Consider the following 23,437-nt stretch of genomic DNA (forward strand, 5'->3'; position numbering starts at 1 on the left):
GTGAATTCATTGTCCCAGGAAGGGGAAACTTTATTGTCAGATTCCTGGGGTTAGATACATCACATGATCACACTGACAGAACCACAGGCACATAGACACAGGCAACAGAGCATGCACAATGTCGGCACTAGTACAGTGTATATCCACCTTTCGCAGCAATGCAGGCTGCTATTCTCCCATGGAGACGATCGTAGAGATGCTGGATGTAGTCCTGTGGAACGGCTTGCCATGCCATTTCCACCTGGCGCCTCAGTTGGACCAGCGTCCGTGCTGGACGTGACCGCGTGAGACGACGCTTCATCCAGTCCCAAACATGCTCAATGGGGGACAGATCCGGAGATCTTGCTGGCCAGGGTAGTTGACTTACACCTTCTAGAGCACGTTGGGTGGCACGGGATACATGCGGACGTGCATTGTCCTGTTGGAACAGCAAGTTCCCTTGCCGGTCTAGGAATGGTAGAACGATGGGTTCGATAACGGTTTGGATGTACCGTGCACTATTCAGTGTCCCCTCGACGATCACCAGAGGTGTACGGCCAGTGTAGGAGATCGCTCCCCACACCATGATGCCGGGTGTTGGCCCTGTGTGCCTCGGTCGTATGCAGTCCTGATTGTGGCGCTCACCTGCACGGCGCCAAACACGCATACGACCATCATTGGCACCAAGGCAGAAGCGACTCTCATCGTTGAAGACGACACGTCTCCATTCGTCCCTCCATTCACGCCTGTCGCGACACCACTGGAGGCGGGCTGCACGATGTTGGGGCGTGAGCGGAAGACGGCCTAACGGTGTGCGGGACCGTAGCCCAGCTTCATGGAGACGGTTGCGAATGGTCCTCGCCGATACCCCAGGAACAACAGTGTCCCTAATTTGCTTGGAAGTGGCGGTGCGGTCCCCTACGGCACTGCGTAGGATCCTATGGTCTTGGCGTGCATCCGTGCGTCGCTGCGGTCCGGTCCCAGGTCGACGGGCACGTGCACCTTCCGCCGACCACTGGCGACAACATCGATGTATTGTGGAGACCTCACGCCCCACGTGTTGAGCAATTCGGCGGTACGTCCACCCGGCCTCCCGCATGCCCACTATACGCCCTCGCTCAAAGTCCGTCAACTGCACATACAGTTCACGTCCACGCTGTCGCGGCATGCTACCAGTGTTAAAGACTGTGATGGAGCTCCGTATACCACGGCACACTGGCTGACACTGACGGCGGCGGTGCACAAATGCTGCGCAGCTAGCGCCATTCGACGGCCAACACCGCGGTTCCTGATGTGTCCGCTGTGCCGTGCGTGTGATCATTGCTTGTACAGCCCTCTCGCAGTGTCCGGAGCAAGTATGGTGGGTCTGACACACCGGTGTCAATGTGTTCTTTCTTCCATTTCCAGGAGTGTATTTGTCTTGGCAAAAACACCAATTTTTTTTCATTAGTAATCAAAAGCTTTTATTGTAAAGGATATTAAGAGAAAAGGTTGATCACGTAAAAGTTAAAAGTTATTTTGGCGTTTCTAATGTATCTGTGTAATGCTGTTTGAGGTCAAACAGCCGACATGGGCAATGGAATAAAGATGACATGACGTGCAGCTGACCAAGGGGACAGCTGCTGGAAGGCACCGAGCTGGGCTTGACGGACTGCCACACAGTGAGCCCAAGGAGCCAGGGATCCCACAGAGTCTTACATGCTAGGGTACCCTTAGCTCTATGTAGCTGGCCGCTCTCAAGGACTTGATGGGATGTGGCAGCTGCCACATGGAGCCAGTGCTGGGCATCACAGCTACAAAGTGTAGCACCGATTCCTGCCACAGAGCAACCCACTTTCAATTACCTGCATCTCCACAACAACAGATTACTGTCTACTAATCCTACTTGGGGCAGCCATACTGATGGCTGATGATGAGGTCGAGAAACTTCACTCAAAGGTCAACTATCTTGCAGTCATAGCAATAAATACCAGGGAGGCTTTAAGTCAACCTGGAACAACAGCAAACCTGTGTGCACTAAAACTGATATTGAAGTTATTGTGTAGCCGACATGAGGGCACACTGCTTCAAGAACAATCTTTATCATGTGTAACACTCTCTCTGAACTCTTAGCTTCTTGTACACATAACCCATGGAATAAATGTCACAGTCTTAGTCACACTAATATAGCAGACAATAATAATTTGTCTTCCATTATTTATACGTGAGTATGAACATTGTCATATCACCACAGTATCATTTTTTCTTTTGAGTCAAGTTTATAAACTATTCACGTTACTCACTGAGACTATTGGGACTTGGAAATACATTAGAGCGTGAAATTATAAACATTATGGTGACAAACACTGAAAATAGTAGAGACGAGAGTGACCCAGTTGTTGACTATGTGAAGGCTGCAAGTGTGGACGTTAAAGCTATCCAGCCCATTCATTTAAACCGAGATGTGTCACAAGTTAATGGAAGGAACACTTAACTGTAGCTGCACTGCTACAAGGGGAACTATAGAAACTCTTTGAAATTCAACTTGTCCACAAACATGTCATTTCATTTGTCAAACTTACGGTCAAGTAAATCTGTGTGATGAACAGTGTGTTTTCCTGAAAACAGTGCAATGTATTAATTTTTTGTGAGTTTTTTGTGCATTTACAGGGACATATTTAATTCCTTTATGTGAACGTTTATGTATTTCTCAACAAATGTCTTTTCAGTGTTTGGCCAGTAGGCCCATTCAGAGTCATTAATTACCAAAATAATTCTGATGCACACCATCAGCAGTGTTGCAGTTAGTACATGTTTGTAACTTTCTTTATGTTTTTTATGATTTGTCTTAAAGGAATGAAATTGTGATATATGTTGAACATGTCAATTTTATATGTTGTTCAATTTAAGGTCACAACTATGACACTAATTTACAAATCTGTACTTGAATATACTCACACACTGATATAAGTGCTGTTATAAGAATATTTACTTATGTTTCCAGTGTCAACGATGTTAGCAACATAGATACTTATTCAGATAAAACCATTACCATTCGTTTAAAAGTGTGTGATGATTTTCAAAGTTGTACTTGCATCTGCTCATACAGTGATACAAGTGTTGTACACACTTATTTTCTAACATTCTGAGTGCCAGTTCTATGTGCACATAGATGTCAGTACTGTATATTCATATGTGTCTGTAGATACAGTGTATTTATGATGGTCCATATTGACAGGATAATTTTCTAAAGGGATGAACGATATGCAATTGTAATATCGTCAGAAAGAATTTTTAATAAGGAATTGTCTAACTGTGAATTTGAATGTGTGCAAGATAGTGTCAAGGCATTGGCTTCTCTCATAACTGTTGTAAAAACAGACATTATTGGGCGTGGTATTTTCTTAGAGGGTGTTCCCCTTAGTTAAAGGTAATACAAATAAATTTATCCTCAAACCAACGAACATGAATGATTGTGGGGAAGATTGTGGTTTCGTGTGTATGTGAATTGTACTGGCAGGTCAACTATTTCTGCCCATAATACGTAACATGAAGTATATCAGTCGATTGACACATAAAATACAACGAAAAATAGTACCCATCACCCAACAAAAAATGTCTTTTATGTACTTGTGCTAGAGATTAGGCTCAGCACAACTGCATCGGCATCTGTTTTGAAAACAAGGAGGCTGTGTGTTATATGGCAGTTTTTTTCCAAAATTGTCCTGCTACCTGTTTAATAATCCAATATGCTGATTCGACTAATAAATCCAGTCAAATTACTCACACTGCATGAAAATTGGAAGCAAAAATAACGAATTCCAATTATTGCAGTTCTGATTAGCTGTATTTCCTCTCCTTTTGACACAGCGAAGGAGGTTTGCTATCTACTGAAGGATGAGGCTTTTAGCTGGCTGGTGAAAGACGAGAATCACTAGGGGTACTGCACAGATCAAAATTGTTTCTGTTGAAAGCTAAAGTCTCGGCCAGGTGCACACAGAGAAGGGCGTTCTACTGGCTGAACACATCAAGAATGGGTAGCAAAGGTGGCCAAGCCTGTTAATAACGTTTCATAGAGCACAGAGTGTATAGAATGCCTTTTAGCAAAGATAACATCTGAAGAACAAGAGAAAAAATGATACTACTTCGTTGGTATACAGCCATTAGGCCTGAAGGAGGCCAACTGGAATTTTTGTGCAGAATTTAGTAAGAAAATCCCTGATTGGCTCATAGAAATTATTTTGGTAGTGAGGGAGAGTTCCCACGGTTTGTACATGTGCATGACTTCTCATTGACCATAATTAAAAATCTGTTACATAGTGAGGAAACTTTTCTGCCTTCTACTTTGTTCCACGGGAGCAATATACTTCATTGGTCTCTTTCTTCAGACACTGTTAAAAATAAATAATACATGCCTTGCCAGGCAAAATGACGATGATAATACTAACGTGAATATGTTTGTCTCATTGAAGCCCTGTTGTGTGAATTCAAGTAAAGTAGCGAGCGATGTGATGTACAGTAGTTTTGGTTAGTCCTGGAAGGGTGCTTGGATAACAGAAGTGATTAATACAACCAATTCTGACAAGCAGGAAATCGGAGTTTGAATCCCGTTCTGGCACAAATTTTCGTGTAACACCGCTAGGTAACATGTTTCTTCCTAATGCAGCTAATGTCAGAAAAATTCCGCGGTTGTGAATAAATTTCATAAATTTAGTATAGCCGTAAGATCATCACCAATCTCTGTTTCTTCAGACATTGTTAAAAATAAGTATAGTCACCCTGACGATGAACACATTTCTCACAAAGGGAGACCAGTTTGTCGGTACAACCACTGTAGAATTTTTGACTTGGTTGACGGAGATACATCCTCGGCTCTGCTTGCAACCCTTCATCCTATCAAAGTGTAGTCTTCGAAGGTGTTCTTTAAATTTTGAAGCAGATGAGAATCGGATGAGGCCAAGTCGAGAGTGTATGGAGCATTATCGATGGCTGTTTAACCAAGGCGTCAGATTGCTGCAGTGTCTCAGTGCTCGTGTAAGGTCTGTCGTTATCATGCTGAAGGACACGGTGCTCCACGGTTGTATGTACTCTTCGAATTCGTGCTTTCATTAGTCTGAGGGTTTTCTCACATATTGGCATTGTTAATTTACACAGCGCCATGTTACACATAGGAATTCCGAGAACTTTAGCAGCAGAGTGTTGCAACTTGCATCAGGGAAGAGGAAAAGTCTATCGAGTACTATGCATGACGTGTATTACCTCAGACGATATTTGGAACAGAATAAAAAGTTCGGGAACATCACTTTTCAGCATAGTCCCGTAGTTTTCTGAGCGGCCTGCAGCACCAGCTGTGCAGAATTGCTTTTTTTTATTAATTTCGAGGATGAAGCGTTGTTATGGTCTTCGTAAAATTTAGTTACCTAGGTGATGGACTGTGAAGCAGCTTATCAACGTTACTTTGATCATGAATTGCATTAGGACAGTATCTGTGTCCTCACTTATAGGCTACAACTAACGACTGCCAAACCCAGTATACGGGGCGGTCCATTGATCATGACTGGGCCAAATATCTCACGAAATAAGTGTCAAACGAAAACACTACAAAGAACGAAACTTGTCTAGCTTGAAGGGGGAAACCAGATGGCGCTATGGTTGGCCCGCTAGATAGCACTGCCGTAGGTCAAACGATTATCAACTGCGTTAATTTTTTTAAAATAGGAACCCCTATTTTTATTACATATTCGTGTAGTACGTAAAGAAATATGAATGTTTTAGTTGGACCACTTTTTTCGCTTTGTGATAAATGGCGCTGTAATAGTCACAAACATATGGCTAACAATTTTAGACGAACAGTTGGTAACAGGTAGGTTTTTAAATTAAAATACAGAACGTAGGTACGTTTGAACATTTTATTTCGGTTGTTCCAATGTGATACATCTACCTCTGTGAACTTATAATTTCTGAGAACGCATGTTGTTACAGCGTGATTACCCGTAAATACCACATTAATGCAATAAATGCTCAAAATGATGTCCGTCGACCTCAGTGCATTTGGCAACACGTGTAACGACAGTCCTCTCAACAGCGAGTAGTTCGCCTTCCGCAATGTTCGCACATGCATTGACAATGCGCTGACGCATGTTGTCAGGCGTTGTCGGTGGATCACGATAGCAATTATCGTTCAACGTTTCCCACAGAAAGAAATCCGGGGACGTCAGATCCGGTGAACGTGCGGGCCGTGGTATGGTGCTTCGACGACCAATGCACCTGTCATGAAATATGCTATTCAATACCGCTTCAACAGCACGAGAGCTGTGCCGCACGTCCGTCATGATGGAAGTACATTGCCATTCTGTCATGCAGTGAAATATCTTGTAGTAACATCGGTAGAACATTACGTAGGAATTCAGCATACATTGCACCATTTAGATGGCCATCGATAAAAAGGGGGCCAATTATCCTTCCTCCAATTATGCCGCACCACACATTAGCCCGCCAAGGTCGCTGATGTTCCACTTGTCGCAGCCAGCGTGGATTTTCCGTTGCCCAATAGTGCATATTATGCCGGTTTACGTTACCGCTGTTGGTGAATGACGCTTCGTCGCTAAATATAACACGTGCAAAAAATCTGTCATCGTCCCGTATTTCTCTTGTGCCCACTGGCAGAACTGTACACGACGTTTAAAGTCGTCGCCAAGCAGTTCCTGGTGCATAGAAATATGATATGGGTGCAATCGATGTTGATGTGGATTCTCGCGCAATTTGTCTGCTACTGCTGTGCGGATTAGCCGCGACAGCAGCTAAAACATCTACTTGGGAATCATCATTTGTTGCAGGTCGTGGTTGACGTTTCACATGTGGCTGAACACTTCCTGCTTCATTAAATAACGTAACTATCCGGCGAACGCTCCGGACACTTGGATGATGTCGTCCAGGATACCGAGCAGCATATATAGCACACGCCTATTGGGCATTTTGATCACAATAGCCATACATCAACACGACATCGACATTTTCCGCAATTGGTGAACGGTCCATTTTATCATGGGTAATGTATCAAGAAGTAAATACCGTCCGCACTGGCGGAATGTTACGTGATACCACGTACTGACATGTTTGTGACTGTTACAGCGCCATCTATTACAAAACGAAAAAAGTGGTCCAACTAAACATTCATATTTCTTTACGTACTACACGAATGTGTAATAAAAATGGGGGTTCCTATTTAAAAAAACGCAGTTCATATCCGTTTGACCTATGGCAGCGCCGTCTAGTGGGCCAACCATAGCGCCATCTGGTTTTCCCCTTCAAGCTAGACGAGTTTCGTTATTTTGCTGTTTTTTCGTTTGATGCTTATTTCGTGAGATATTTGGCCCGGTCACTGTCAATGGACCACCCTGTATACCTGGCGCAAAATCACAAATCGAGGTCAAACTTAACAGCTAATTGTCATATAATAGTCATTCAGGATCACTATAACTATAATTAAATAATTTTATACAGCGCTTAATATACAATAAACTTTATAAACTGTATTTTGTATTGGAACTACTTTGCACCAATGTACAATTATACCTAAACTAATAGACAGACGAAAAAAGGTATCGATTACAAATTTAGCTGGACACTATCCAGCTCACAGGCAAGCAATAGTTGATTTTTTTTTTTTTAAAATGACTCGTCGCATCCTGTAGAGCAAGATTTCCTGCAATCTCTTAATCTTAAACTCACTTTGGGTCTTTGATGACACCAATTTCCCAGTTTCTTCTATCTCTCGTTCCATATCTTATCTGACACAGCAAGATTCACGAGACAGTCTTAAGGAAGGATCCCGAATGGCTTGGTTCTTTGTGGCCAGTTTGTGAACATCAAAGTTTGGGTGGACCAACAGACTAAATGCCGGTAACGAAGCAACATTAACATTTTTAGAGCCTGTTTTGTCCTGAGGAGGCGTTACCGCATTCTAAGTGGTAGTTCTCCTACTTTTGCACACTGACTGAAATCTGAGCTGGTCCTAAAGGCGGACCCCAATGGTGGACAGCTTCAGCATCACTAGGTAAGAAACTTGTGCTGATGTTTAAACGATGCTGTCTAATTGAGATGTTATAAATGCTCTATAAAACTGCAAGAGTTGGGACTTGTCTGCGTCTCATGCCTTTTCGATGAGATATTTCGAAATGTTCAGTGATTTTAAGCACTTTGCTCTTAGATCTTACAGAAGCGTTAGCCATGTTAGTTTCGTGTCGGAGATTAGGCCTATAAATTGTATACTCTCCTTACCCTTTAAACCATTGTCTCCCAATTTAAGCTTTCGTTGGTTGGAACTTTGCATAAATAGTTTTCTATGCTAAGACCCTAAAACCAGTTGTACTAGCTCATTCTCCAGCATCTTCCTGCTCAGTTGTAGCTGTAAAGTTGTGGTTGTCAGACCAGATGAAGAACAGAAAATGGCAAAACCATCCACAAAATATGAACTTCAAACAGAAGGTCTGACTGCAGATCAGATGTCATTGCTAACTATTGCAAATAGTGCTACACTTGAGGAACTACATTGTTCCGAATAAAATGGCCTGACAAAATATTGCCAACACAGTACGGGTAACGGAAGTCCTGTTCCCCAAGGAATGAACGAATTAGAACTGACAGATGTCCCCGCAGCCCCCATTTCTGAAGTTGGCGAACGCAGTTGTATCTCAAAGTGGTGCCGCTGCAGATCCCTTTCATGAAGTTGGCCTTCTGTCTCCAAGTGGTGTTGTACACTTTCCTAGATAAAAAAAAAAAAAAACAGAACGACTAATGGTTTCGACGTGAGTCCTCTAGTAGGAGCTTGGAGGAGATACTGACTCCTTCGACGTTCTGACGCAAACGTTGACTAAGATTTAACTCTTTGACTACAGTGGGACATATGTGTCCCACCATAGGTTATCAGAGAACCAATTGTAATTTGTTGCTTGTTATTACTATGTGTCAGTTAGTGTTGCCAACTTAGTGGATTTGCCACTAAAACTGGTGGTTTCTGCCCTCCTTTTAGTGGCGAAATATTGCTTTTAGTGGCTGGTGGATTTTGTAGTGGTTTAGTAGATTTCAGTTCCAATTACTGAAAGTGCGATCTCTCAACCACTAAGGTATTTATATGTTACGAAATATGTTATTTCTTCTTTATTTGATTTCAGGAGTATGTAACTTTTATTGAGAAGACAATACTGATGCATTACAATGTTGCATCAATCGAACCATCACTCGATAGACTACACGCCGGGATTTCCTGTAGAGCGAACAGTATTTAGTAGCACCTGGTTACAGTTCGTTTAACGAACGAAGGCGGCTTGCGCAGGTGCAGGGAGTGCAGCAACCGGTTTCAAACAATGGGTGCTCACTTATTTCACTGTCGCTTCGAATAACCACCGAGCGCTTGTTGGCTCAAGCCGGGTGCGTCACGTCAGATGCGCAGAAAAAGTAACTCGACTGTTGTCGTTCGTGATGCACTATATAATTGTGATTCTCAGTGTATGGTATTATTTCACGACTTCATATGTGTCTAACTATGCCGGAACCACAATATACACAAAAGTTTCGGGATTCTTGGCTACAAGACCCACATTTAAATGATTGGCTTCAAGTTATTCAAGGAAGTGAAGTGCAAATTTTGTGGCACAGTTTTAAGGAGTCACTATGGAGATTTGAAGTCTCATGGGATGTCAAAGAAGCATATACAAAATGAAAAGGTAAGGAACCTTTTTCAAATTGATTAGTCATTCATTGATCGGTTTTACAACTTTGACCACTCTTTGACAAAGTAAATTGTTGCAGGTTGTAACTATGCAGCCTAAAATTGCTTTAAAGTCAGAGCCATTGGGAATAAAAACAAGGGAGAAGTAAGGCTTACATTATTCATAGGCAGGCGTACTAGTATACATGTAATCGAACATTTGGAAGAGGTAATTAATCACAGCCATGAAAAAGATCGAAAAAGTTCAATTGCACGGAACTAATTTCACTGCAGTTGTATAAAACGTATTAGCACCGCATTTCAATGACGTTCTGCAACAAGCTTGCAAAGATCAAACATTTAGCTTATTATTAGTACTTGATGAATCCACTGATATTGCTGTATTTGGGATGTAAACTACACCATAAAATAGTATCTACATATCTTGACCTTGCTGAACTGCACGAGTGTAATTCTGAAGCAACTTGTTGTTTCAGCTGCTGCAAAAGAGTTTTTACCGAGAAATTTGGAGTTTTTAATTAAAGAGGCATGATTGGTTTAGTCGGTCCTCTTCCAGACAATCTCTTTAGACGGAGCTGTACAAAACCATCAACAATGGACAGAAACCGTTAAAAAAGTTCAAGCGTGCCAGACAAGGTGGTTATCAATTGAATATTTTATTTTTATATTCAATATTAATTGAAATAAACAGAGTTAATAATATGCTCAAGTCGAAAGATACGGATCACACCAAACTCTCTGATGAGTGGACTAACCTGATAGATATGCTTGTCAGCAAAGTTATGTTAACTGCAAATAAAGCTAATGTTTTTGCTCAAGAGCCGGCCGGAATGGCCGAGCGGTTCTAGGCGCTTCAGTCTGGAACCGCGTGACCGCTACGGTCGCAAATTCTAATCCTGCCTCGGGCATGGATATGTGTGATGTCCTTAGGTTAGTTAGGTTTAAGTAGTTCTAAGTTCTAGGGGACTGATGACCTCAGCTGTTAAGTCCCATAGCGCTCAGAGCCATTTGAACCAGTTTTGTGCTCAAGATATTCGTGATTTCTTCGATCAAAAATGTTATCTGGGATTCAGATTTGGAAAGCAGTTGCTTGAAATAAGAGAAAAGGATTACAACTGAAAACGAAGAAATGTTGCATAATCACTAAGCAACATTTGTAGTATGTTTGATGGAAGAAACAAAAAACTGGTTACCAGAAAATTTGACGTCTATGAAAAAAATTTCCAGAATCAGTGTTGTTATAGCAAGAGTGGATGATCAGTGGCGACAAATTCAATTGTTGAACTGGAAAGAGACCAAAGACATAAAAGAAATTTGGAATGAAGTACTGCATTTCAAAGATGCATACATACATACATGTATGCATCTTTAAAATGCAATACCTCATTCCAAGGGGAATCCAGATTTGATGAATTAGCGACTGTTGCGATTGCTCTCCTAATAATGACTCATTCCAATGTCGACGTTGAGAGACTATTTACCAGTATGAATGTAATAAAAAACAAGCAGAGGAATAGAATGAAGTTAAATCTTTTAACTGCTATATTAAGAAAACTCTGTGGTTTGATGTTGGAAGGAAACGAATATGAAATTCCAATAAACGCTGTAAAACAAATCGGTACCGATGAATGGTATCAATCTGAAACCGACGATGATGATGATGCAGACAAAAATGATGCATCTGAAGAAGACGATATTATTCAAATAATTAGCTGTTATTATAGAATTTTTTGTATATTCCTGACCTTGACTTGCTGATTTATTTATTGTATGTTCATTCAATGATCGAGAATATTTTATTACTTAACAATAACGGAAACCAATTACTAATATACATATTGTTTTCTTTCAATTAAAAAAAAATCTTAATGGAAATTTTAGCGATTGTGAGAGTAGGGGCATTTTTGTTAGTGGTTTTCTGGTGGTTTTTGCTGTTGAAACTGGTGGGGAGCTCACATTAACTGTTGACAACACTGTTGTGAGTGTGCCACTGGTATGGGAAAGCCTACTAATGGTCATCAGAACTCTTATATTTACGGATTACACCTGTATGTTGCTCTGCCTTCAAGTTTCATTGTTAATCTTCGCCACCGTATTGTGACATCGGATTAGTTCACACCTTCACACCTGCAGATAAGGTTCCAGTTACTTGAGTCACAAAGCGGACTGCCTTCATGTCTTCCCAGACACATCTTGTCAAAGATTTCCCCGCACGAACTGAAGCTTGTCTTATCACAAACTAAACCCATATTGAGCACCTGTAGCGTAAGTTACGAACTTGGAGAGATATTCTGTCCACTGATACGTGTCTGTTTTCAGCATGTCTTATGGTTTTGTGCAATCGTCTTTTGAAACCCTGGACGTACGTGTGAATAATCCCGTATATCCTATCCCCGAACCTCCTTGGAAAACGAAATGTCAATAAATTTTCTTTGTTACTTATGGCTGAGACGTTAATTAAAATAACCATACATTAATGTTTTTGAAATAAAATTGGTAGTCAAAAGGTTAATATGGGCTATTCAAAAATGACAAAAGAGTGGAAACCTATTTAGTCAATAAAACTTTCTGCTCCGAGCCTTCATGTATGGATACGTCAACCGTGATGCTGTTCACAGAACTTGTCCGTCTAAAAAGATGACATGGCGTGCCGCTCCTCTGTCCAATGCAGTTGGGCTCGTCTCTCTGTGGTAACAGGTAGCCATGCTCACAGCTCACAGTGCTCCATGCGATATCCCACAGTCCATGTGGATACTTTTCTTGAGCGTGCCGCTCCTCTGTGCAGTTGGGCGCACCTCTCTCTGGTAACAGTGGTCGCAGTGCTCACAGTTCACGGTGCTCCATACGATACCCCACAGTCCATGTGGATACTTGTCTTGCAGCAGACAACTCACTTTCCTATCTCAAGCTAGTGCCATGGCTGTACGATCCTCCACGGCCGAGTGAACAATATGTCTGTCCTTTCGGGAGTTAGTGGCATGGGACCGTTGAGATTCTGCATGGCACTGAGAGTGAACCTTCTGAACACATCAATTTTTTATTCGTATGGCATACGTGGGATCCTAAACAACACGAGGAGCAATACTGTTGAACGATAAACAGCAGTCTAGATAGCCCACGATCCTTCTACTCTCTAATTCCAACACATGTTGGTAGGCGTTTGTTCTTATTCGATGCATAACACGTTCTCCCCACAAACATTCAAATGCGATGTCTGAATGAGAAACCCACTGATATACTTTCCTTATAACTAGAAAGGACATGGCGTTTCTCCTTCCCGCTTTTTGCAACTGCACTGAAATGCTAATCATCTGCATACACACTCCTGGAAATTGAAATAAGAACACCGTGAATTCATTGTCCCAGGAAGGGGAAACTTTATTGACACATTCCTGGGGTCAGATACATCACATGATCACACTGACAGAGTCACAGGCACATAGACACAGGCAACAGAGCATGCACAATGTCGGCACTAGTACAGTGTATATCCACCTTTCGCAGCAATGCAGGCTGCTATTCTCCCATGGAGACGATCGTAGAGATGCTGGATGTAGTCCTGTGGAACGGGTTGCCATGCCATTTCCACCTGGCGTCTCAGTTGGACCAGCGTTCGTGCTGGACGTACAGACCGCGTGAGACGACGCTTCATCCAGTCCCAAACATGCTCAATGGGGGACAGATCCGGAGATCTTGCTGGCCAGGGTAGTTGACTTATACCTTCTAGAGCACGTTGGGTGGCATGGGATACATGCGGACGTGCATTGTCCTGTTGGAACAGCAAGTTCCCTTGCCTGTCTAGGAATGGTAGAACGATGGGTTCGATGACGGTTTGGATGTACCGTGCACTATTCAGTGTCCCCACGACGATCACCAGAGGTGTACGGCCAGTGTAGGAGTTCGCTCCCCACACCATGATGCCGGGTGTTGGCCCTGTGTGCCTTGGTCGTATGCAGTCCTGATTGTGGCGCTCACCTGCACGGCGCCAAACACGCATACGACCATCATTGGCACCAAGGCAGAAGCGACTCTCATCGTTGAAGACGACACGTCTCCATTCGTCCCTCCATTCACGCCCGTCGCGACACCACTGGAGGTGGGCTGCACGATGTTGGGGCGTGAGCGGAAGACGGCCTAACGGTGTGCGGGACCGTAGCCCAGCTTCATGGAGGGACCAACAGTGTCCCTAATTTGCTGGGAAGTGGCGGTGCGGTCCCCTACGGCACTGCGTAGGATCCTACGGTCTTGGCGTGCATCCGTGCGTCGCTGCGGTCCGGTCCCAGGTCGACGGGCACGTGCACCTTCCGCCAACCACTGGCGACAACATCGATGTACTGTTGAGACCTCACGCCCCACGTGTTGAGCAATTCGGCGGTGCGTCCACCCGGCCTCCCGCATGCCCACTATACGCCCTGGCTCAAAGTCCGTCAACTGCACATACGGTTCACGTCCTCGCTGTCGCGGCATGCTACCAGTGTTAAAGACTGCGATGGAGCTTCGTATGCCACGGCAAACTGGCTGACACTGACGGCGGCGGTGCACAAATGCTGCGCAGCTAGCGCCATTCGACTGCCAACACCGCGGTTCCTGGTGTGTCCGCTGTGCCGTGCGTGTGATCATTGCTTGTACAGCCCTCTCGCAGTGTCCGGAGCAAGTATGGTGGGTCTGACACACCGGTGTCAATGTGTTCTTTTTTCCGTTTCCAGGAGTGTAGAAGCATGTAGTACACCTCATGCCAGTTTGATTTTTGTTGCATGCCTCTCTCTTAGGATGGTAGTTTTAATCGACAGCGGTGTGGTTAACTTTTTCACGCCAATTTGGCGTTTGTTGCTATTGTAATGGCCAGCTGTGGAGTTAACTTCTTCACATGGGCCCTTTGTCCTGATATACACTGACGCAAAAAAATCGCAACACCAAAAATTAAGTTACGTACGGAACGAAATTTCGGAAACAAATTTGTCTAGGTAACATATGTAAGTGACCAACATTGTAAGATCACAGGTTAATGTAAGCACGAGATAACCTATTGCAAATGTGAAATACTGCTACATTAGTAACCGCTGTAACCACCAGTATGTTGAATGAAAGTATGCAAACATGAATGTATAGTGTGGTAGAGGTGTTGGATGTTAATTTATGGAATGGAGTTCCACGCCTGTTGCACTTGGTCGGTCAATACAGGGACAATTAATGCTGGTAGTTAATTACGCTCGAGTTCTCATCCGTTGATGTCCCATATGTGCTCAATTAGAGACAGATCTGACTATCGAACAAACCAAGACAACAATTCGACACTCTGTAGAGCGTGTTAGGTTGCAACAGTCGTCGGTGGGCGAGCATTATCACCACCACCTCTCTAGGTGGTGGTGGCATTATCCTGTTGGAAAACATCCCCTGCTATGCTGTTCAGTAATGACAGCTCATCAGGTCGAATCACCAGACTGACGTACAAATCTGCAGACAGGGTGCGTGCGATAACCGCGGCAGTGCTCCTGCTTTCATGCAAAATCGCACGACGGTAACTCCAGGTGCAGATCCAGTGAGTCTAGCATGCAGACAGATTGGTTGCAAGCCTTCAACTAGCTTCCTTCTAACCAATACACGTCCATCGCTGGCATCGAAGCAGAGCCAGCTTTCATTGGAAAACACAACAGATCTCCACACTGCCCTCCAATGAGCTCTCGCTTGACACCACTGAAGTCGCAGATGGAGGTCGTCTGGGCTCGGTAGAATGTACGCTATGGGGCGCTTGGCTGTCCTTGAATTAACCGATTTGTAACACTTCGTTGTGTCGCTGTGGTGCCAACTGCTGCTCATATTGCTGCTGGATATGCAAAACGATGTGCCAGAGCCATATCCCAAGCACGATGGTCTTCCCTCTCTGTAGTGCCACATAGCGTCCGGATCCCAGTCTTGTTGCGACCGTACATTACCGTGACTACCAGTGTCACAAATCGTGTGCGGTGGATACAATCCTGCCAAGTCTTTCTGCAACATCGCAGAAGAAACATCCAGCTTCTCGTAGCCCTATTACACGACCTCGATCAAACTCAGTGGGGTGTTGGTAATAGCGTCCTCGTCGCCTTAAGACATCAACTCACCACGTCCAGTCTCAAAAGTAATTAACGCCCACCACCGTTGCAGGGTGTATTTAAAGTAAACCTGATTTGCATCCTCGTAGTTGTGCTCCTGGCTACGGTCTTATGGGACTGGCACAATTTTAGTAGACGTCATCTTTCAGACGCAGAAATACGCCTGCCTATTTTCGTTTATGTCGCACAACTTCCTCTTGGTGTTTCGATTTTTTTTCCATCAGCGAAAATAAGGTTTCCACTTTGAACTGTGAGAAAATAATGTCATAGCACCAAAATAGATTTAGAAAACTGAAACTTTTTATCTTCTTTCTTCTTGAACTTCACTTTGTCTTGACAGACTGTAGCGTAACGCTAGATGAACGTTAACTTGGAAGGTATAGTTTGGATGTGAGTTTGCAAACCTTAAGAATGTATTCTCATAAGACCTACTATAGTTCTTGTTAAGCATACGCTGATGTGTCAAAAATCATGGGGTACACCGTGTTGGACCTCCTGTTGCCCGGCGTAGTGCAGAAACTCAGAATAACAAGTCGCTGGAAGTCCCCTGCAGAAATATTCGGGCATGCTCTATAGCTGTCCATACCTGCGAAAGAGTTACCGGTGCAGGATTTAATGCACTGACTGATCTCTCGATTGTGTTCCTTTTGTTCGATGTGATTCATGTCGCGCGGTCTGGGTGGGCGAATCATTCGCTCTAATTGTTCAGAATATTGTCCAAACCAACCACGAACAATTATGGCCCTGTGGCATGGCATATTTTCATCCATAAAAATGTCATCGTTGTTCTGGAATATGAAGTCCAGGAATGACTGAAAAAGGTCTCATTTGGTTCAGTTGTACCAGGGGACCCGGTCCACTCCATGTAAACACAGCCCACACCATTATGGAACCATTACCAACTTGCACAGTGCCTTGTTGACAACTTCAGTCCATCGCTTCGCGGGTTCTCCGTCACACTAGACCCCTGCCATCAGCTCTTACCGACTGAAATCGGGACTCATATGACCAGGCCATTTGTTTTCCAGTCGTTGAGGGTCTAACTGACACGGTCAAGAGGGCAGGAGAGGCGCTGCAAGCCATGTCATGCTATTAGCAAAGGCACTCGCGTCGGTCGTCTGCTGTCGTAACCAATTAACACCAAAGTTCTCCGAACTGTCCTAATGGAATACATCCGTCGCACGTCCCACACTGATTGTGGTTGTTTCACGCAATGTTGCTTGTCTATTATCACAAACAACTATACCCAAACGCCGTTGATATCGGTTATTAAGTGAAGGCCGTCGGCCAGTGCGTTGTCCTTGGTGAGGTGTAACGCCTGAAATTCGGTATTCTCGGCCCATTCTTGACACTGTGGATTTCGGAGTAGTGAATCCGCTAATGATTTTCGAAATGGAATCTCGCCGCTCGGGATTAGCCGAGCGGTCTTAGGCGTTGCAGGCATGGACTGTGCGGCTGATCCCGGCGGAGGTTCGAGGCCTTCCTCAGGCATGGGTGTGTGTGTTTGTCCTTAGGATAATCTAGGTTAAGTAGTGTGTAAGCTTAGGGACTGATGACCTTCGCAGTAAAGTCCCATAAGATTTCACACACATTTGAACATTTTTGAAATGGAATCTCCCATGCGCATACCACCAACTACCCGTCCGCGTATGTTAATTTCCGTCGTGCAGTCACAAGAAATACCTGAGTACAAATGTCAGCTCCACCAACTCAGTGCCATTTAACACCTTGTGAACGCTACACCACCGCCATGTACATACGTACACATCGCTATCTCATGACATTTGTCACCTCGGCATATAATATTTCGATGAGCGATTTGTATCATGCACTTTGATGACTTCACGGTTCATAGCAAACGAATGACATCAGCAGATTCAGTACGTTTTCTCAGCTGTGTTTAATTACATGAGATGCTATGTTGAACCATTGAGCGATCAGAACATTAAGTTCGGTAGCTCTCTTGGTGCTGTTAGTTGAAGTGAGCTACATGTTCGCATCGATTTCACCATCTCCGTCCTCTGCTATCGGTATCAGCAATACAAACATGACACCATATTCAATCACAACACAGTACACTTAACTCAGGCGATGTAGTTGTCTATCAAAAGGTAACAACACGAGAACACTGTAATGAACTCCTGGAAAGCCTGCAGAAGATTGATGATTGATGTGGGGTATGGTAGTTGACACTGAACGAAGTGCACCTAAATAGGCGAAAAGTCTGCTGCTGTACGATTAAGCTGTTGACGTCAAATCACTGGAAACAGTAATTACCAACAAATAACCGCCCGGAGCGAACTCAAATGGAATGAAAAACTGTAAGAAAAGCAGATGCCATGCTGAGGTTCGCAGCAAGAATCTCAAGGAGATGTAATTCTTCAACGAAAGAAGTGACTTACAAAACGCTTGTTCGATCGATTATTGAGTATCGATCATTAGTGTGGGACCCTTACCGATTTGATTAATAGAAGATATACGCAAGATCCAACGAAGAGGGGTGCGTTTCATCACGGCATAGTTTAGAGAGTTCTATAGATGCTCAACGATCTCCAATGGCAGACGCTATACTATTGAAATTCCGAGAGATTACCTTCCGGAAAGAGTCGGGCGGCACACGAGTTATGTTCAGAAAGTAAGGGTACTATCTTTTTTTATTTTTTAGAAAATATCCCTACCAAATGAGTCCAAGAGCGTCTTAATGGCAAAGGCTGCATGAGGACGGGTATTGTCGCGCAACAGGCACACTTTTCTCGTCAACATTCCCTTCCTTTTGTTTTCATATACTTATTGACTATTTTTCCACACAATTTTTATCCTGTTCAGTACATGTGGTGAGCCGTAGCACAAGCTTCTTCGTGCCATTCTCGAAGAACTCTCCCGCCGGCTCCTTCCCCCAGTTTAGAACCTCTTTCTGCACCGGCTCGTCTGTTGAAAATTTAAGTCCACTCATGCGTGATTTCAGGAAGGTGAAAATATGATACAGGGAAGGCACCAAGTCAGGGGAATACGGGAAGTGCTTCAAAAATCCCAACCAAATGAGTCCAAGAGCGCTACGCTGCCTATGGGTGTGTGAGAGCGCGCATCGTCGTACAACAGCCACACTCCTCGAGTCAGCTTTCCCCAGCTTTTATTCTGATTTCTCATTTTGAGTTTCTTTTAGGATTTTACAATATCGTTGTGCATCGATGGTGTTCCCTCCTTCCCCCCCCCCTTCCCCCCCCCCCCCCCCCCCCCCCCGAGGCAGAAATTTGACTAATATTGTGCCTTTGCGGTCACAAAACACTGAGGCTATGACTTTTTTTTGCGAAAATTGCGATTTTAATGTTTTGGCAGGCGAGGAATTGTTGTGACGCTCCCGCGAAGACAATATTTTGCCTAAGGCGTGTGATGAGCCAACCACGATTCATCTCTATTCACAACAGGGCTCAGAAAATCTTTACCTTCCAATTCAAGTCGCTCAAGAAACTCTCGGACACTGTTGACCCGATTTGTCTTGTACTGCTCTGTGAGTTGTTTTGGGACGCTGCTTACGCACAGTTCCCGGTATCCCAGTGTTTCTGTGAGTTCCTCGTACAAGAAAGTTCTGGAGAACTGTAGAAATTTCAGCCTCTGTCAGTCGACGGTCTTCACGAACTTCTTAATTTTTTGCAGCAACTCATCAGTCAAAATGGAAGGTCTTCCACTTCTCTTTTCGTCATGAACATTTGTTCTGCCTCCACTGAGCTTCCTACGCCACTTGAACACACTCATTCTGTTCATAAACGCTCGCCGTAAACCAATTTGATTCACGAAAATTAATTCGGTAGGATTGTAGCATTTAGCAAGATTTTTTACAGACGTCTTTCAGGCAACTGGCTACTACAAAGTTAGTTTACGTACTACCGTGTTCCTGCGATACACACCTTGGTCCATGGAATTCCCTCTACCAGTCAGTGTTACCAACGCTCAAAAAACAAAAACCCAGCCCGTTATGATCACAGTCCACTTACTTTCTGCACATGCCTCGTATGACTTCACCCACATTCGTCCCGCGAAATGACCACAAAAAAAACAAGGCATCAGAGCTAATTGGAGGTTAACTGGCAATCATTCTTCTCACGTGCCTTTCTCGACTGGAACAGAGAGGGGAAACAGACAGTACTGCAAGAAGTACTCTACGCTAAGGTGGCTTGCAGAGTATAGGTATAGATGTCCCACTCAAATTTCACGAATTATTCATTTTCAAGTGCGCCGAATGTGGAAAAATAATGTGGTCGATGTGAGAAAATTGTATGGTATTTTGACGTTAATGAATGAAGCGTTCTCATAACGTCTCGAGTATTACGAAACGAAGTCTATTATCTGAATAACGCTGAAAGCTTTAGCCAGCCTCTGGTGTGCTGAGTGGCCAAATTGCTGTTTAAAATCGCAGACGGAGACTGGTCACGAATCTGCCTCATATATCGATGTATTGTTGTTTGGTACTCTTCTACAACTCCTTCTGCACTGTGCCGGTTTAGTATTCCCTTAATATTCTCTGTGTATGTCCGTAGTGATCTCCGTTTACATTTCTCTCCTCCATTTGCAAATTAGATAATGAGGAACTTCAAATGGCTCTGAGCACTATGGGACTCAACTGCTGTGGTCATTAGTCCCCTAGAACTTGTTGTTGTTGTTGTCTTCAGTCCTGAGACTGGTTTGATGCAGCTCTCCATGCTAATCTACCCTGTGCAAGCTGCTTCATCTCCCAGTACCTACAGCAACCTACATCCATCTGAATCTGCTTAGTGTACTCATCTCTCGGTCTCCCTCTACGATTTTTACCCTCCACGCTGCCCTCCAATGCTAAATTTGTGATCCCTTGATGCCTCAAAACATGTCCTACCAACCGATCCCTTCTTCTAGTCAAGTTGTGCCACAAACTTCTCTTCTCCCCAATCCTATTCAATACCTCCTCATTAGTTACGTGATCTATCCACCTTATCTTCAGTATTCTTCTGTAGCACCACATTTCGAAAGCTTCTATTCTCTTCTTGTCCAAACTAGTTATCGTCCATGTTTCACTTCCATACATGGCTACACTCCAAACAAATACTTTCAGAAACAACTTCCTGATACATAAATCTATATTCGATGTTAACAAATTTTTCTTCTTCAGAAACGCTTTCCTTGCCATTGCCAGTCTACATTTTATATCTTCTCTACTTCGACCATCATCAGTTTACTTCCTAAATAGCAAAACTCCTTTACTACTTTAAGTGTCTCATTTCCTAATCTAATTCCCTCAGCATCACCCGATTTAATTTGACTACATTCCATTATCCTCGTTTTGCTTTTGTTAATGTTCATCTGATATCCTCCTTTCAAGACACTGTCCATTCCGTTCAACTGCTCTTCCAAGTCCTTTGCCGTCTCTGACAGAATTACAATGTCATCGGCGAACCTCAAAGTTTTTACTTCGTCTACATGAATTTTAATACCTACTCCAAATTTTTCTTTTGTTTCCTTTACTGCTTGCTCAATATACAGATTGAATAACATCGGGGAGAGGCTACAACCCTGTCTCACTCTTTTCCCAACCACTGCTTCCCTTTCATGCCCCTCGACTCTTATGACTGCCATCTGGTTTCTGTACAAATTATAAATAGCTTTTCGCTCCCTGTATTTTACCCCTGCCACCTTTAGAATTTGAAAAAGAGTATTCCAGTCAACATTGTCAAAAGCTTTCTCTAAGTCTACAAATGCTAGAAACGTAGGTTTGCCTTTTCTTAATCTTTCTTCTAAGATAAGTCGTAAGGTCAGTATTGCCTCACGTGTTCCAACATTTCGACGGAATCCAAACTGATCCTCCCCGAGGTCTGCATCTACCAGTTTTTCCTAACTAACCTAAGGACATCACACACATCCATGCCCGAGGCAGGATTCGAACCTGCGACCGTAGCAGTCGCACGGTTCTGGACTGCGCGCCTAGAACCGCGAGACCACCGCGGCCGGCAATGAGGAACTTCAAAGCTAGCAGAATTCCTGCACAACTACTTCTTTTTTTTGTTGAATTTTAAATTTTATTTTGTGCTATTTGACTTTATCAGTATCTTTATGAATCTTCTGCGTTTCCTCTTTCATCTAGAAAACCAATAAAGTCTTAGAATGCCACGTTTATCGTTCTTTCACTTTACACCAGCCGAGTACCATCAGTGTCTCATCAAGAATTTACTCCTGCTTTCAGATATTTTACTTTCTCCTTTTATTCGCTTCGCAACAAAAGTTAGACAGCGGCAGGAGGAAACACATTCTTTGTAATATGGTCTTTTCTTGCTAGACAATCCATAGTCGTTACTGACATTTCAGTGCGCGTTACACATTGTTCGTGCGTCTGTACACTCAATCACCATTATCGTAAAAAAAAGGTTCAAATAGCTCTGAGCACTATGGGACTTAACATCTGTGGTCATCTAGAACTTAGAACTACTTAAACCTAGCTAACCTAAGGACATCACACACATCCATGCCTGAGGCAGGATTCGAACCTGCGACCGTAGCGTTCGCGCGGTTCCAGACTGAAGCGCCTAGAACCGCACGGCAACACCGGCGACTTAATCGTCAAAACCTACCTATAGCACCAAGAACTCTCAACAGATATATGGCGTTGCAGGTACCCCGTCATTCGCATATTATTATTATTGTTACTACGTGCCTTTCTTAGGTCAAACGGCTAATTGTGTAACTCATACAAAATGAAATTACATTCTAAGCTACGATACAAAAAAAAGTGGACTGATTTCTTCATCATTCATTCCTAGCTTAATTGCTACTTTGCTTTGTTGATTATTAAATCTGATCTACCAGTACTGTTCACGAAGTGTGTGGGACAGAGCTATGTTCGTTATTTGCTCTTGGCTCAATAGATAATTGATGCCAACGGGACACAAAGAGCTCGGTCCCCACTTAGCAATTCTATGAAGCTGCCTTTTGTTACCGAGCGAGGCCGGAGCTCACGTGACACGGACATTTCCCATGCGCAGTTTATAAATGATTGTTCGGCGGGAGGGAGGCACCTCCAGTTTGTAATTTGTTTTGTGGTTCTGTGACTGCAATCTACTGGAGGGTAAGTTCAGATAATCTTGTCTCCGTGCATATTGTGATGTGTTTATTTTGTAATTGTTACTGAAAAATCAACGGTCCCGGTGGAGCCTTACCTCTAGTACCAGGCAAAATTTTAACGGATTGTGGAGAATACCTGTAGGACAATTATTCAGAGCCACCATTCAGGAAGTGTTGAGCACCTCGTGTAGTATCATCGACGTGTTTTAGAAGATGCCACTTGACCTTCGTTCATCGCTAACGTGGTGCAACAACAGTCTGAAGTTTCCGTATTGTGGTGAAAAATCGAATTCATGTGAAAATTGTGGTAGCCAGAAAAGAGGAATCCGGCCGCTGTGGCCGAGCGGTTCTAGGTGCTTCATTCTGGAACCGCTACGGTCGCAGGTTCGAATCCTGCATCGCGCATGGATGTGTGTGATGTCCTTAGATTAGTTAGGTTTAATTAGTTCTAAGTCTAGGAAACTGATGACCTCAGATGTCAAGTCCCATAGTGGTTAGAGCCATTTTGAAAGGAAAGAGGAACATAAATATATTATTTTCTTTGTTCGTGTGGCTTTGAATGGATCTGAGGGAG

The 23,437-nt window shown here is 43.6% G+C and overlaps 1 protein-coding gene across 1 annotated transcript in view; it reads left to right on the forward strand.

The window, feature by feature from the left end:
* The first annotated feature begins 22,788 nt into the window (after window positions 1–22,788).
* The window catches only part of LOC126272096 (fatty acid synthase-like), a 332,645-nt gene continuing 331,996 nt past the window's right edge, over window positions 22,789–23,437 (forward strand). Inside the window, exon 1 of the mRNA XM_049974674.1 lies at window positions 22,789–22,867. The gene's annotated coding sequence lies outside the window, so the exon portion shown is untranslated. The remainder of the gene's footprint in view (window positions 22,868–23,437) is intronic.

This window comes from Schistocerca gregaria, chromosome 5 (assembly GCF_023897955.1).
Source record: "Schistocerca gregaria isolate iqSchGreg1 chromosome 5, iqSchGreg1.2, whole genome shotgun sequence".
Lineage (NCBI taxonomy): Eukaryota > Metazoa > Arthropoda > Insecta > Orthoptera > Acrididae > Schistocerca > Schistocerca gregaria.